Raw genomic sequence first — 11,942 nt, 5'->3', positions numbered from 1 at the left:
TATCCTCCATCACTGGCGTGACCATCATAAGGCTCGTAGATAAGCGAACTCAGGAACTCCAAAGTCAGGTTCCTGTAAGTCACGTGCATAGCATCTGTATATTCATCCCACTGTAATTGATTGCATAAGTGCCTAACACTAGGCTCAATGCCTAATGCCTCCATGCAGCTCGAGTCGGGATATCTAGTAGGCAGCATCGTACGCTATGAAAGCATGGTGTAGCGCTGCTCTTGAACTGGGTCACGGAAGATTACTGGCATGGTGTCGATATTCTCCATTCCTGAAAAGTTAGATTAGAAACAGAGGACACCTGAAATCACAAATATTATAACTGTTAGTCTCCACATAGATATACATACATATAAAACAAATAAATATAAATTGAAAATAGTAAAAGTAAGGGAAAAGAAGTCATGGGTTGCCTCCCATGCAACGCTTGTTTAACGTCGTTAGCTTGACGATTCGAACTTTATATGTTAGAGGTAGGAATTGGAGGGTCGGTCAGAGTTTGGTCATGACATTCTGTGGGTATTTCACCTCCTTGGTATTGCTTCAATCTTTGTATGTTTACCACGAATGGATTACAGGAGTTGTTTCGGATTTCAACTGCTCCGGATTTCAGGATTTTGGACACCTCAAAGGGGCCTGTCCATCTCGAACGCAGCTTACCTGGAAAAAGACGTAATCTCGAATTGAAGAGAAGAACAGAGTCTCCTATATTAAATTCCTTTTTCACGATCCTCTTGTCGTGCCAAGCTTTGGTTCTCTCCTTGTATATAACAGCATTCACGTAAGCGTTCTTGCGAAGTTCCTCCAATTTGTGAATATCAAGGATTCTCTTCTTGCCAGATGCTAGGTAATCCAAATTTAGGGTCTTGATGGCCCAATATGCCTTGTGCTTGAGTTCAAAAGGTAAGTGACATGACTTCCCGTAGACCAACTGGTACGGTGTAGTTCTAATGGGGGTCTTGTAAGCAGTTCTGTAAGCCCACAGTGCTTCTGTTAGATTTTCGGACCAATCTTTTCTAGATATTGATATAGTTTTCTCCAAGATCTGCTTAATCTCTCTGTTGGATACTTCCACTTGACCATTAGTCTAGGGGTGATATGGTGTTGCTACTCTGTGTTTCACTCCATATTTCCTTAGGAGCTTATTAAATATTCTGGATATAAAATGCGATCCACCGTCGCTTATGACAAGTCGTGGAACTCCAAATCTGGGAAAGATATTGTTCTTGAACATCTTGATGACTACTCTTGTGTCGTTGGTGGGTGCGGCTATAGCTTCTATCCACTTGGACACATAGTCAATTGCTACCAAAATGTACTTGTTTCCCAATGAAGATGGAAAAGGTCCCATGAAATCTATACCCCAAACGTCAAATAGTTCCACTTCTTGGATGTTATTCAAAGGCATTTCGTCATGTCTTGAGATGTTCCCAACGCGCTGGCACCGGTCACATCGAACAACATAAGCATGGACATCACGCCATAATATCGGCCAATAAAGACCAACTTGAAGGATCTTAGCATATGTCTTGGATGTGCTTGAATGTCCACCATAGGGTGAAGAATGATAATGCTCTATGATGTTTCTGACTTCTTCTTCCGGGACGCAACGTCGAAATATGTTATCAGTTCCTCTTTTGAAAAGGAGTGGTTCGTCCCAATAGAAGTGTCTTATATCTTTAAAGAACTTCTTCTTCTGTTGATAGTTGAGGTTGGGTGGTATGATATCAGCGGCTAGATAGTTCACAAAATCAGTGTACCATGGTACTTTGCTAATTTATGAAATCGTCCCAAGGTTGTCTCTGTCAGGTTCAAGGGGAGCGGTATCTATCTTAGCTACTAGTTTGTCATAGGTGAAGTCATCATTTATAGGTAAATGATCTGGCTTTAAATGCTCTAATCTGGAAAGATGGTCAGCAACTACGTTTTCTGTTCCTTTTTTGTCTCTAATGTCTAAATCGAATTCTTGTAGTAAAAGGATCCACCTGAGTAATCTAGGTTTTGTATCCTTTTTGCTAAGAAGGTAACAAATAACTGCATGGTCTGTATAGACTATAATCTTAGATCCTACAAGATAAGACCTAAATTTATCGATTGCGAAAACTACAGCTAGGAGTTCCTTCTTTGTTGTTGTATAATTTAATTGAGCGGCATCTAGGGTTCTACTAGTGTAATATATTACGTGTAGTTTCTTATCTTTTCTTTTCCCTAAAACAACTCCTATAGCGAAATCGCTAGCATCACACATTATTTCGAAGGGTTTAGTCCAATCCGGGGTTTGTAGAATGGATGATGAGATTAATGCTTGTTTTAGCTGGTTAAAGGCCTTGATGCATTTCTCATCAAAAATAAATTCGATGTCTTTCATCAGAAGGCCGGTTAGGGGTTTTGTTATTTTAGATAAGTCTTTTATAAAGCGTCGGTAGAAACCGGAGTGTCCAAGGAAACTACGGACTTCTCTAACTGTCTTAGGAGGGTTAAGGTTTTCTATAACTTCTATTTTTGCTTTATCGACCTCAATGCCTCTTTCAGATATTATGTGTCCTAACACTATGCCTTCTTTGACCATAAAGTGGCACTTCTCCCAGTTTAACACTAGGTTAACTTCTACGCATCTCTCTAGGATTTTCTCAAGGTTAATAAGGCAGTCTTCAAAGTCTAATCCACACACCGAGAAGTCGTCCATAAATACTTCTATGATTCCGTTGAGATAATCTGCGAATATTGACATCATACAACGTTGGAAAGTAGCTGGCGCATTACAGAGTCCAAACGGCATTCGTCTGTAAGCAAACGTTCCGTAGGGACAGGTAAAGGTTGTTTTCTCTTGATCCTCGGGGTGAATGGGTATTTGGAAAAATCCAGAATATCCATCAAGATAACAAAAGTAAGAGTGCCTGGCAAGACGCTCCAACATTTGATCTATGAATGGAAGGGGGAATGGTCTTTCCTAGTTGCCTTATTTAGCTTCCTATAATCTATGCACATACGTCATCCGCCTTCTATGTGTTTAGCGACATGCTCTCCCTTTTCGTTCTGCACAATTGTGATGCCTCCCTTCTTGGGTACCACATGTACAAGACTTACCCTCTTACTATCAGAAATCTGATAGATTATACCAGCTTCCAGTAGTTTAAGGACTTCCTTTTTCACCACCTCGCTCATCACAGGGTTGATTCTTCTCTGATGTTCTCTGGAAGGTTTTGAATCTTCCTCTAGCGAGATCCTGTGCATACACACGGATGGGCTAATACCTTTTAAATCAGAGATGTTGTACCCTAAGGCAGAGGGGTATCTTCTTAAAACGTTCAAGAGTCGATTTATCTCCTCTTGGTTTAAGGTGGCACTAACTATTACTTGGCGGTTCATTTCTTCATCCAAAAACTCATATCTTAGGTTCTTGGGTAGTTCCTTAAGTTCTTGGGCTGGTTTTTGAGAATTAGGTGAAGGGTCTGGAGTAAGATCCAGACATTCGTTAGTGAGAGGTTCCGTTTACTCTAACTCGTCATCCTTTTCATTCGGGTTTGAAAATGGTTCGATCTTAGGTTCTCCCTGATCAAATTCTCTTAAGCACTCATCTATGATATCGATCGCATAACATGCGTCTCCTAGAATTGGTACCATTAGGAATTTCGAAAGAATGAACTCGATCTTTTCGTCCCCTACTTCGAAGGTTAATTTCCCTCTTTTGACATCTATTATAGCTCCGGCGGTTGATAAGAATGGTCTACCTAAAAGGATAGGGATATCTTCGTCTTCTTTGATATCCATGACCACAAAGTCTATTGGGATATAAAGTTGACCGATCCTAACTGGGATGTCTTCTAAAGTGCCTACAGGATACTTAACAGACCTATCGGCTAATTGTAGGGACATCTTAGTTGGTTGCAATTCTCCTAGGTTTAATCTCTTACATACAGCTAAGGGTATTAAACTTACACTAGCGCCTAAGTCTAGGAAAGCTTTGTCGATCACATGATTTCCTAAAATGCAAGGTATAGAGAAACTACCAGGGTCTTTATCCTTCTTAGCAAGTTTATCCTCAGAAATAAAGTTGCATTCCAAGGGTTTTGGGTCGTCAAGCCTACGCTTGTTAATTAAGATGTCTTTGAGAAATTTGGCGTAAGACGAAATTTCGGTGATAGCTTTGGTAAAAGGAATCTCTACATGAAGATTTTCTATCACTTTTATAAATTTTTGGTATTGGTTGTTGACTTTGGTTTGTTTAAGTCTTTGCGGATACGAGATTGGTGGTTTGTACGGGGGAGGTGGTTTGTAAGTTTTATCCTTGGCTTCACCTTCTTGGTTGGTTGGTTTCTCGGATTCCTCTAGTTCCTCTTCTTGGTTGGTAGGCATATTCTCTTTAGAAGTTTTGGACTCGCTCATTGCTGGGTTCTGAGGCCCTTCGTAAGCGGTCCCACTTCGTAACGAGATAGCGTTAGCTTGCCCTCGAGGGTTTGGTTGAGGTTGTCCAGGAAATTGGTCTCCAGGTGTAGTTTGTGGGGCTTGTTTTTGTGCTACCTGTGAGATCTGGGTTTCAAGCATCTTATTGTGAGTGATTATCTTATCAACCTTGGTTCCTAATTGCGTTATAAGTTCGTTCACTTGAATGTTTTGGTTTAGGAATTATTTATTCTGCTGAGTCTGGTCCGATATAAAGCTTTCCATGATCTTCTCAAGGTTAGACTTCTGGGGCACAACTTGCATAGGTTGGTTTGGTTTTTGGGCTTGATAACCTTGCGGTCTCTGAGGTGCATTATTTTGGATAGGGTTCTGGTTTTTATAGGAGAAATTTGGATGATTCTTCCATCCAGGGTTGTAAGTGTTTGAAAACGGGTTACCTTGGGCGTAATTCACTTGGTCGGTATTTAATTCGTTCAAAAGGTTACACTCTGCCGATTCGTGTCCTTTAGACCCACAGAGTTCGCACTCTATGTGGACTACTGCTACGGTGTTAGCATTTGTAGACATATGTTCGATCCTAAGGGCTAAAGCGTCCATTTTCGCCTGCATCATGTCTAGAGAGCTCACCTCATGTATTCCACCTTGGGTCTCCTTTTTCTCTATTGATGCTCGTTCAGTTCCCCATTGATAATGGTTTTGGGTCATATCCTCAATTAGGTCACAAGCTTCTGGATAAGGTCTGTTCATCAGCGCGCCACCTGCGGCAGGGTCGATGCTCATCTTGGTGTTATAATGGAGTCCATTGTAGGAGGTATGAACGAGCAGCCATTGTTCTAGCCATGGTGTGGGCAGACTCTTAATAGCTCTTTTTATCTCTCCCAAGCTTCGAAAAGCGATTCTCCTTGGTTTTGAGAAAATCTAGTTATTTGGTTTCGAAGAACAACATTCTTACTAGGGGGAAATATCTAGCAAGGAATACTCTCCTAAGGTCTTCCCAGGTAGTTACTGAATTAGCTGGAAGTGAATCTAGCCATGAACGTGCTCTATCCCTGAGGGAGAAAGGGAATAATCTTAAACGGATCGCATCGGGTGAAGCGCCGTTAGATTTAAAGGTGTCGGCTAGTTGGATAAAAACTTTTAAATGTTGATTCGGGTTCTCAGTAGCGAGACCCGCGTATTGGTGTTGTTGCACTAATTTCAACAAAGACGGTTTTAGTTCGAAATTGTTAGCAAGTATAAGGGGGTTTACTATACTCGAACTAGGTTCCTCATCAGAGGGTTGAGAAAATTCCTTAAGAAGTCGCCTATCGCGATTCTCGGCCATAGCTTTCTTAATTCGGATGAGTAAGAGGCGTGTACGAGTATAACGTTCGGGTTCCGCTAAAGGATCTACTAAATTTCCGATACTACGGGTTCTTTGCATTTACCGGCTAATAATGCCTTAGTCTATACGGTGTAACAACAGGGTACAAAATTTGACGAAGTTCGTCCCCGACAACGGTGCCAAAAACTTGATCGTATCGATTCGCAAGTGCACGAATAACGTCAAAGTAATATAAAAGAATATCGATCCCACAGAAACCAATCGTCAATCTATCGATTACTATCGTTATGGTGTTTTTCTAAGGCGGTGTAAAAGAGATATTGGGTTTGCAAAATAACGGTAAATAATTAATGCAGGTAAAGACAGGTTGAATGTAATTCACGTCAGTTAAGTGATGTTTCGATTGTCTAAATAGAACTACTTATGAGGCAATATTTTCTACTCTTGAAAAGAATCCATTTAACAGGAACTGTCGCTTTCACGTATTCAGAACCGAGTTTACCCTTAAATTAAGGCCTTTTATTGTCACTTATAAAAGGTGCACAAAACGCTAAAGTAGTAAACCTATATTTAAGAAATGAGACTCGTAAACTTAGTTGAAAAGTGATTTTGATTTGGAAAGTTTACCCAAGGAGTTTACTGATTTTAAACCTATCAACGCGTCCGAAAACAGTTTCAAAAATAGCTTTTCCTTAAAGTGATAATGATTCCTAGTTACTACGCCAGGGTGCTTTCGCACTCCTCGAATAATTAAAACTAACCAAGTTTGTTTTAGAAAACTCAAGTTAAAAATCAAAACAGCCTTTAAAGTATTTCTACAGATTTCAATATGTGAAACATTACTTTAACCGCGATCCTTACATTCTAACCTTTAAAATATTTAGCCAGACATGGTAACACAAACGATCATAACGACGTTAATCATGATGAAAAGCTTGTTTTAGAATGTGAGGCGTAAATAGCGAGTAAAGTGCGTAAAATAAATAAAGTAAAGCGAGTGCGGGAAAATAAATAAAGTAAAAGCGAGAGCGGAAAATAAATAAAGTAAAAGCGATGCGGGAAATAAATAAAGTAAAAACAATGCGGAAAATAAATAAAGTAAAAGCAATGCGGGAAATAAATAAATAAAGTAATAAATAAGAACCTACTCCAAACGGAGGCTTCGATTCTGGTACAAAAATAAACCTCTGACTCCTGAAGCTAAAGACGACAGCAACTCGAAGTGACCCAACTCAATCTCACAAATGTGCGATAACCCCCCAATCTGAAGAATTATCGCTATTACAAATGATAACTATATGTTTAGTGTTGTAAAACTAAGTTGGATCATAGAAAACAAAATGAAATGAGCTATTTATAGAGATTCTCAATGTTTGTAAAGACCATGGTGCCCTCCAACTTCTCCTTAGTGGGCTTTAGTGGGAACGTGATTTCAAAAGGTGGCGCCCGCCATCCCTTCATGGCGCCTGCCATGTGTGTAAATGGGGTGAATCATGGGAACGTGGCGGTTACCTCCTAGTTGAGGGCCGGTGACTCATGGCTTCTGTCATACGGTGAACTGGACTTTATTGGATTTGTAATCGCAATGTCGCGGTTAGCAAGAGTCGCCACCGACTTTTCTTTTATCCCATAAGGAAAGGCGGAAAAGAACAGGAAAGACCTTAATTTAGATTCTTAGGTTCGGGAGGTACTTTATACAAAGGGAAGGTGTTAGGCACCCTTCGTATCCATGGTTATCCATGGGCTCTTAATTGCTCAATCATTTATGTTTTCTTTGTTTGAAAAAAGTGGTTGAGAAATGTATGAAAAATGTTTTGAAAATGAGAATTTAACTTTGTAATGATTCTTGCATGAATGTATACAAAGTGGTTATCTCGTTTAATTTAGAAAATAGTTTAGAAAAATATAACTCGGCAATGATCCTAGTACGGATGTATGCTAAGTGGTGATTTTCCAAAAGAAGACGTTTGAAAGGTGCGAGGTGCGAAAAGTATATTTTTTAGGTTATGACTGAGCAATTAAGGTTATACCTGTCCGAGGTCTTTCCGGGCATTTCCCATCCTTATGAGGGTAAAACTGTCCTTACTATTGAGAAGTAAGTGGTTTTATCCTGGGGATGTTGAAGGGTCATCGTAGGGTCATCGATAGGTCATTGAAGGCAACAGTTGTAAGGATACCTTAGCATTCGAAGGGGCGATCATCATTTAACCGTAGGCTACACCGAAGGGTCGTCGGGGGACAAAATCGTATTTTCGAAGGCAACATCCGAGGGACCATAATTTATTTTATGATGATTTAACCGAAGGGTCTTTGCTAAGGGTATCCCCATACTCGCGGGACATGACCATTATACCGTGATACCGTAAGGCAGCAGAGAGAGGTCCAAGATCATTTATTTAAAGGTCATATTTTAAAGTCAATTAAGTAATTAAGTCCATACTAAAATCAATGCATTAAAATTAATACATTAAAATTAATACATTAGAATTAAGACATTAAAATGAACACATTAAAATTAATTAGGCCACTTAGGATGAGTCTCCACAAGGGTATCCCACAAATAAAGTGGGAGACCTAAACAGCAATCTTTTCCCGGGACATATGAACCTTTGCAAAATTCAGCAAACGGGTTAGAATACCAAATCAGGGTGCAATCGAGAGTTGCACCAAAGTAATAGGTAAACAAAGCATGGTTATGATAAAACAGGTCAGATGGGCAAAGATCAAAATAGGACGAAGAACAGCGGCATCCATTACAACAATTCAAAGTATCCAGGCATACTTAAGTTACATGCAAAGCCTCAAATATATTTATGAATCTCAATTATGATATCACATGTGAATTAGGAACATAAGGCGATAATAGTAACGCAAACCTGTTTGCAATTGAGTCGCAACCTTGAATTGGCCGATCGGATAGAATTGAGCGGAGGTGACCTTGCTGCCGCCGTAAGATTAGATTCGGTAAAAAGGCACACAATAGTTTCCGTTGTAGAAACTATTGTGCGAAAAGAATTAACTAAATACCAAAAGGGAATCCGGAATTGCAAAAGAAATAGTGTAGCACTTGTAAAACACAATGCCTAAGCTGCTGGAAAAGAAGAAAAAAATGCAAAGGCGAAAACGGCAAAGGAAAAAGAATCTCCGAAAAAGCTCCCCTTTTAGGTTTTCAAGGTGGCTATTTATATTGTTGTCATTAGGTCATGCATGCTGCCCAAAAAGTCTTCAACGTGCGCATGGATATAGTGGATGCAGGGCCCAACATTCCTCAACGGATCTTCAAGTCTCCGAAGCGTTACCTGCGCCTACAAAGTAGGGGAATGGTGTGACGTTCGTCACACCATGTGTGACGCCCGTCACAGGGGTGTGCTGCGTGACGCTCGTCACGCCTTCTGTGACGCCCGTCACAAGGCTGTGTTGCGTGACGCTCGTCACGCCCTCTGTGACGTCCGTCACAGGCACAACATTTGTGTCTTGCGCTTTGGGCTGGGCTTTGCTGTTTGGTTCGTTTTCTTTTCTTTTTGCACCCCTTTTCCTTCGCTTCCAAATAAACCACTTTCATATTATCACTGGGTGAGCGTGTAGGCCAGTTTGGGTCATTCGTGAGCTGGGCCTTTGTTCCTTTAAGTGTCATAAAATGAGTCGGAATGCCCTGAAATGTCTTGAAATATTAATGGGCAAATTTTGGGGTATGACAGCTGCCCCTGTTCAATATTCTTGAACCGAGAGAGTAGAATGGTATGCCGTTCGTGGTCTGGAGGTGAAAGATTATTGAACACTAGAATGCCCCAAAATTTTGCACTTGCCAATTAGTCTTGGTGGAGATGGGCTTAAAGATACCATCCAAGAAACTTGCTGAGGAGATTTCCAGATTGTTTCGTACATTAGACGATATCTAGAGACATGGGTGTCACACCGGGTCATACATCAGACCGTATAGTGAACCCTCCATTATGCTGTTGACTTCGTCGGGGAGTCAGAGTATGCTATACTGCTGGGGATAAGGGATCAGAATGGATCATACATTAGACCGTGTCTGAAGACCAGAGTGGGCTGTCCATTAGGCAGATGACTTTGCTGAGGATGAAAAATCAGAACGGATCGTACGCTAGATTGTATCTGAGTTGAAGATCCAAATGGGTCTTATGATAGACTGTATTGGAGTTGCAGGATGAGCCGTCCATTAGGCTGAATCTGATGATAAAAGGGGGTAGTCGTACACTAGACTACACTTCAGAAATGTACCGTACACTAGGTAGCATCTGAGGAGACAAAGGTCTTAATTGGGTCGTACATTAGACCGTATCAGAGCAGAATGAGCCGTCCATTAGGCCGAATCTGATGATAAAAAGGGGGTAGTCGTACACTAGACTACACTTCAGAAATGTACCGTACACTAGGTAGCATCTGAGGAGACAAAGGTCTTAATTGGGTCGTACATTAGACCGTATCAGAGCAGAATGAGCCGTCCATTAGGCCGAATCTGATGATAAAAAGGGGGTAGTCGTACACTAGACTACACTTCAGAAATGTACCGTACACTAGGTAGCATCTGAGGAGACAAAGGTCTTAATTGGGTCGTACATTAGACCGTATCAGAGCAGAATGAGCCGTCCATTAGGCCGAATCTGATGATAAAAAGGGGGTAGTCGTACACTAGACTACACTTCAGAAATGTACCGTACACTAGGTAGCATCTGAGGAGACAAAGGTCTTAATTGGGTCGTACATTAGACCGTATCAGAGCAGAATGAGCCGTCCATTAGGCCGAATCTGATGATAAAAAGGGGGTAGTCGTACACTAGACTACACTTCAGAAATGTACCGTACACTAGGTAGCATCTGAGGAGACAAAGGTCTTAATTGGGTCGTACATTAGACCGTATCAGAGCAGAATGAGCCGTCCATTAGGCCGAATCTGATGATAAAAAGGGGGTAGTCGTACACTAGACTACACTTCAGAAATGTACCGTACACTAGGTAGCATCTGAGGAGACGAAGGTCAGATTGGGTCGTACATTAGACCGTATCTGAGCAGACTGAGCCGTCCATTAGGCTGAATCTGATGATAAAAAGGGGTAGTCGTACACTAGACTACACTTCAGAAATGTACCGTACACTAGGTAGCATCTGAGGAGACGAAGGTCAGATTGGGTCGTACATTAGACCGTATCTGAGCAGACTGAGCCGTCCATTAGGCTGAATCTGATGATAAAAGGGGTAGTCGTACACTAGACTACACTTCAGAAATGTACCGTACACTAGGTAGCATCTGAGGAGACGAAGGTCAGATTGGGTCGTACATTAGACCGTATCTGAGCAGACTGAGCCGTCCATTAGGCTGAATCTGATAATATCTGTACATGTTGTACTTGCAATAAATGTCTGGGATGGGCTTAAAGATGCCATCGTTAGGAAGATACTGAACTGTAGTCAGAATGAATGTCCCGGGAATTGTATCTGAGATACATATCTGGATCTTGTACATAATTGATAGAGGTGTCTGTCTGAATGAATGTTCCCGTGAATTGCATCTGGAATATGTATCTGAATCTTGTCTGTGATTGATAAAGGCGTCTGCCTGGATGAGCCTTTTACTTTGACTATATCAGGAGGATAATTAACCTGCAAAGAAAGGTTAGCTTTATGCCATGTCATGATGCATGAGATGTTTTATGCTTTCGAAAATAAATGCGAATGTTGTATGCATGCGTATGATGTGAAATGATGTAAGGAATGAGTTATGCGTATGAGAAGTTCTGCTTGGAGACTCTACTGGGGAAAATAAATCCCCATCTACTTGATTGGAGATACTTGTAATGATGACCCTTTCGCGGCAGGGGGTTGTTGATTTGGTCTGATGGCGGAAATATTCAACAGAGCCTGGCTGGGGATGGAAGAGAGGATCAATCTGTCTGACGGTGCCGACCTCTGTTGGGGGATAGCTGGCTGTGCCGGGGAATACTGCCCACTTCTTCTGGGGAAGAACAGGCTTGCTGGGGGAAGAGAATTGGTAGTGGATTCATCGGGAGCATGATTAGACCTTATCCTCGATCCCAAAGTCTTGTAGTAATTGCTATTGTTATTCTATGTACGTATTTTTGATAAACATTGATCATATTCAAATGCACATATTAATTCAAATTAAATCAATGGACGTTTACGCAAACAAAACGGAAAAAGTAAAAAACAAAAATATCTTTTT

General features: G+C 41.0%; 1 non-coding gene across 1 annotated transcript; it reads left to right on the top strand.

The window, feature by feature from the left end:
* The first annotated feature begins 5,247 nt into the window (after positions 1-5,247).
* LOC127098731 (small nucleolar RNA R71) lies at positions 5,248-5,354 on the top strand. The gene has a single exon (XR_007793431.1). It is a non-coding gene; the product is annotated as a small nucleolar RNA R71 (small nucleolar RNA).
* The last annotated feature ends 6,588 nt before the right edge of the window (positions 5,355-11,942 follow it).

Source organism: Lathyrus oleraceus, chromosome 6 (genome assembly GCF_024323335.1).
Source record: "Lathyrus oleraceus cultivar Zhongwan6 chromosome 6, CAAS_Psat_ZW6_1.0, whole genome shotgun sequence".
Classification (NCBI taxonomy): Eukaryota; Viridiplantae; Streptophyta; class Magnoliopsida; order Fabales; family Fabaceae; genus Lathyrus; species Lathyrus oleraceus.
This window is presented reverse-complemented; position numbering and strand designations above follow the sequence as displayed.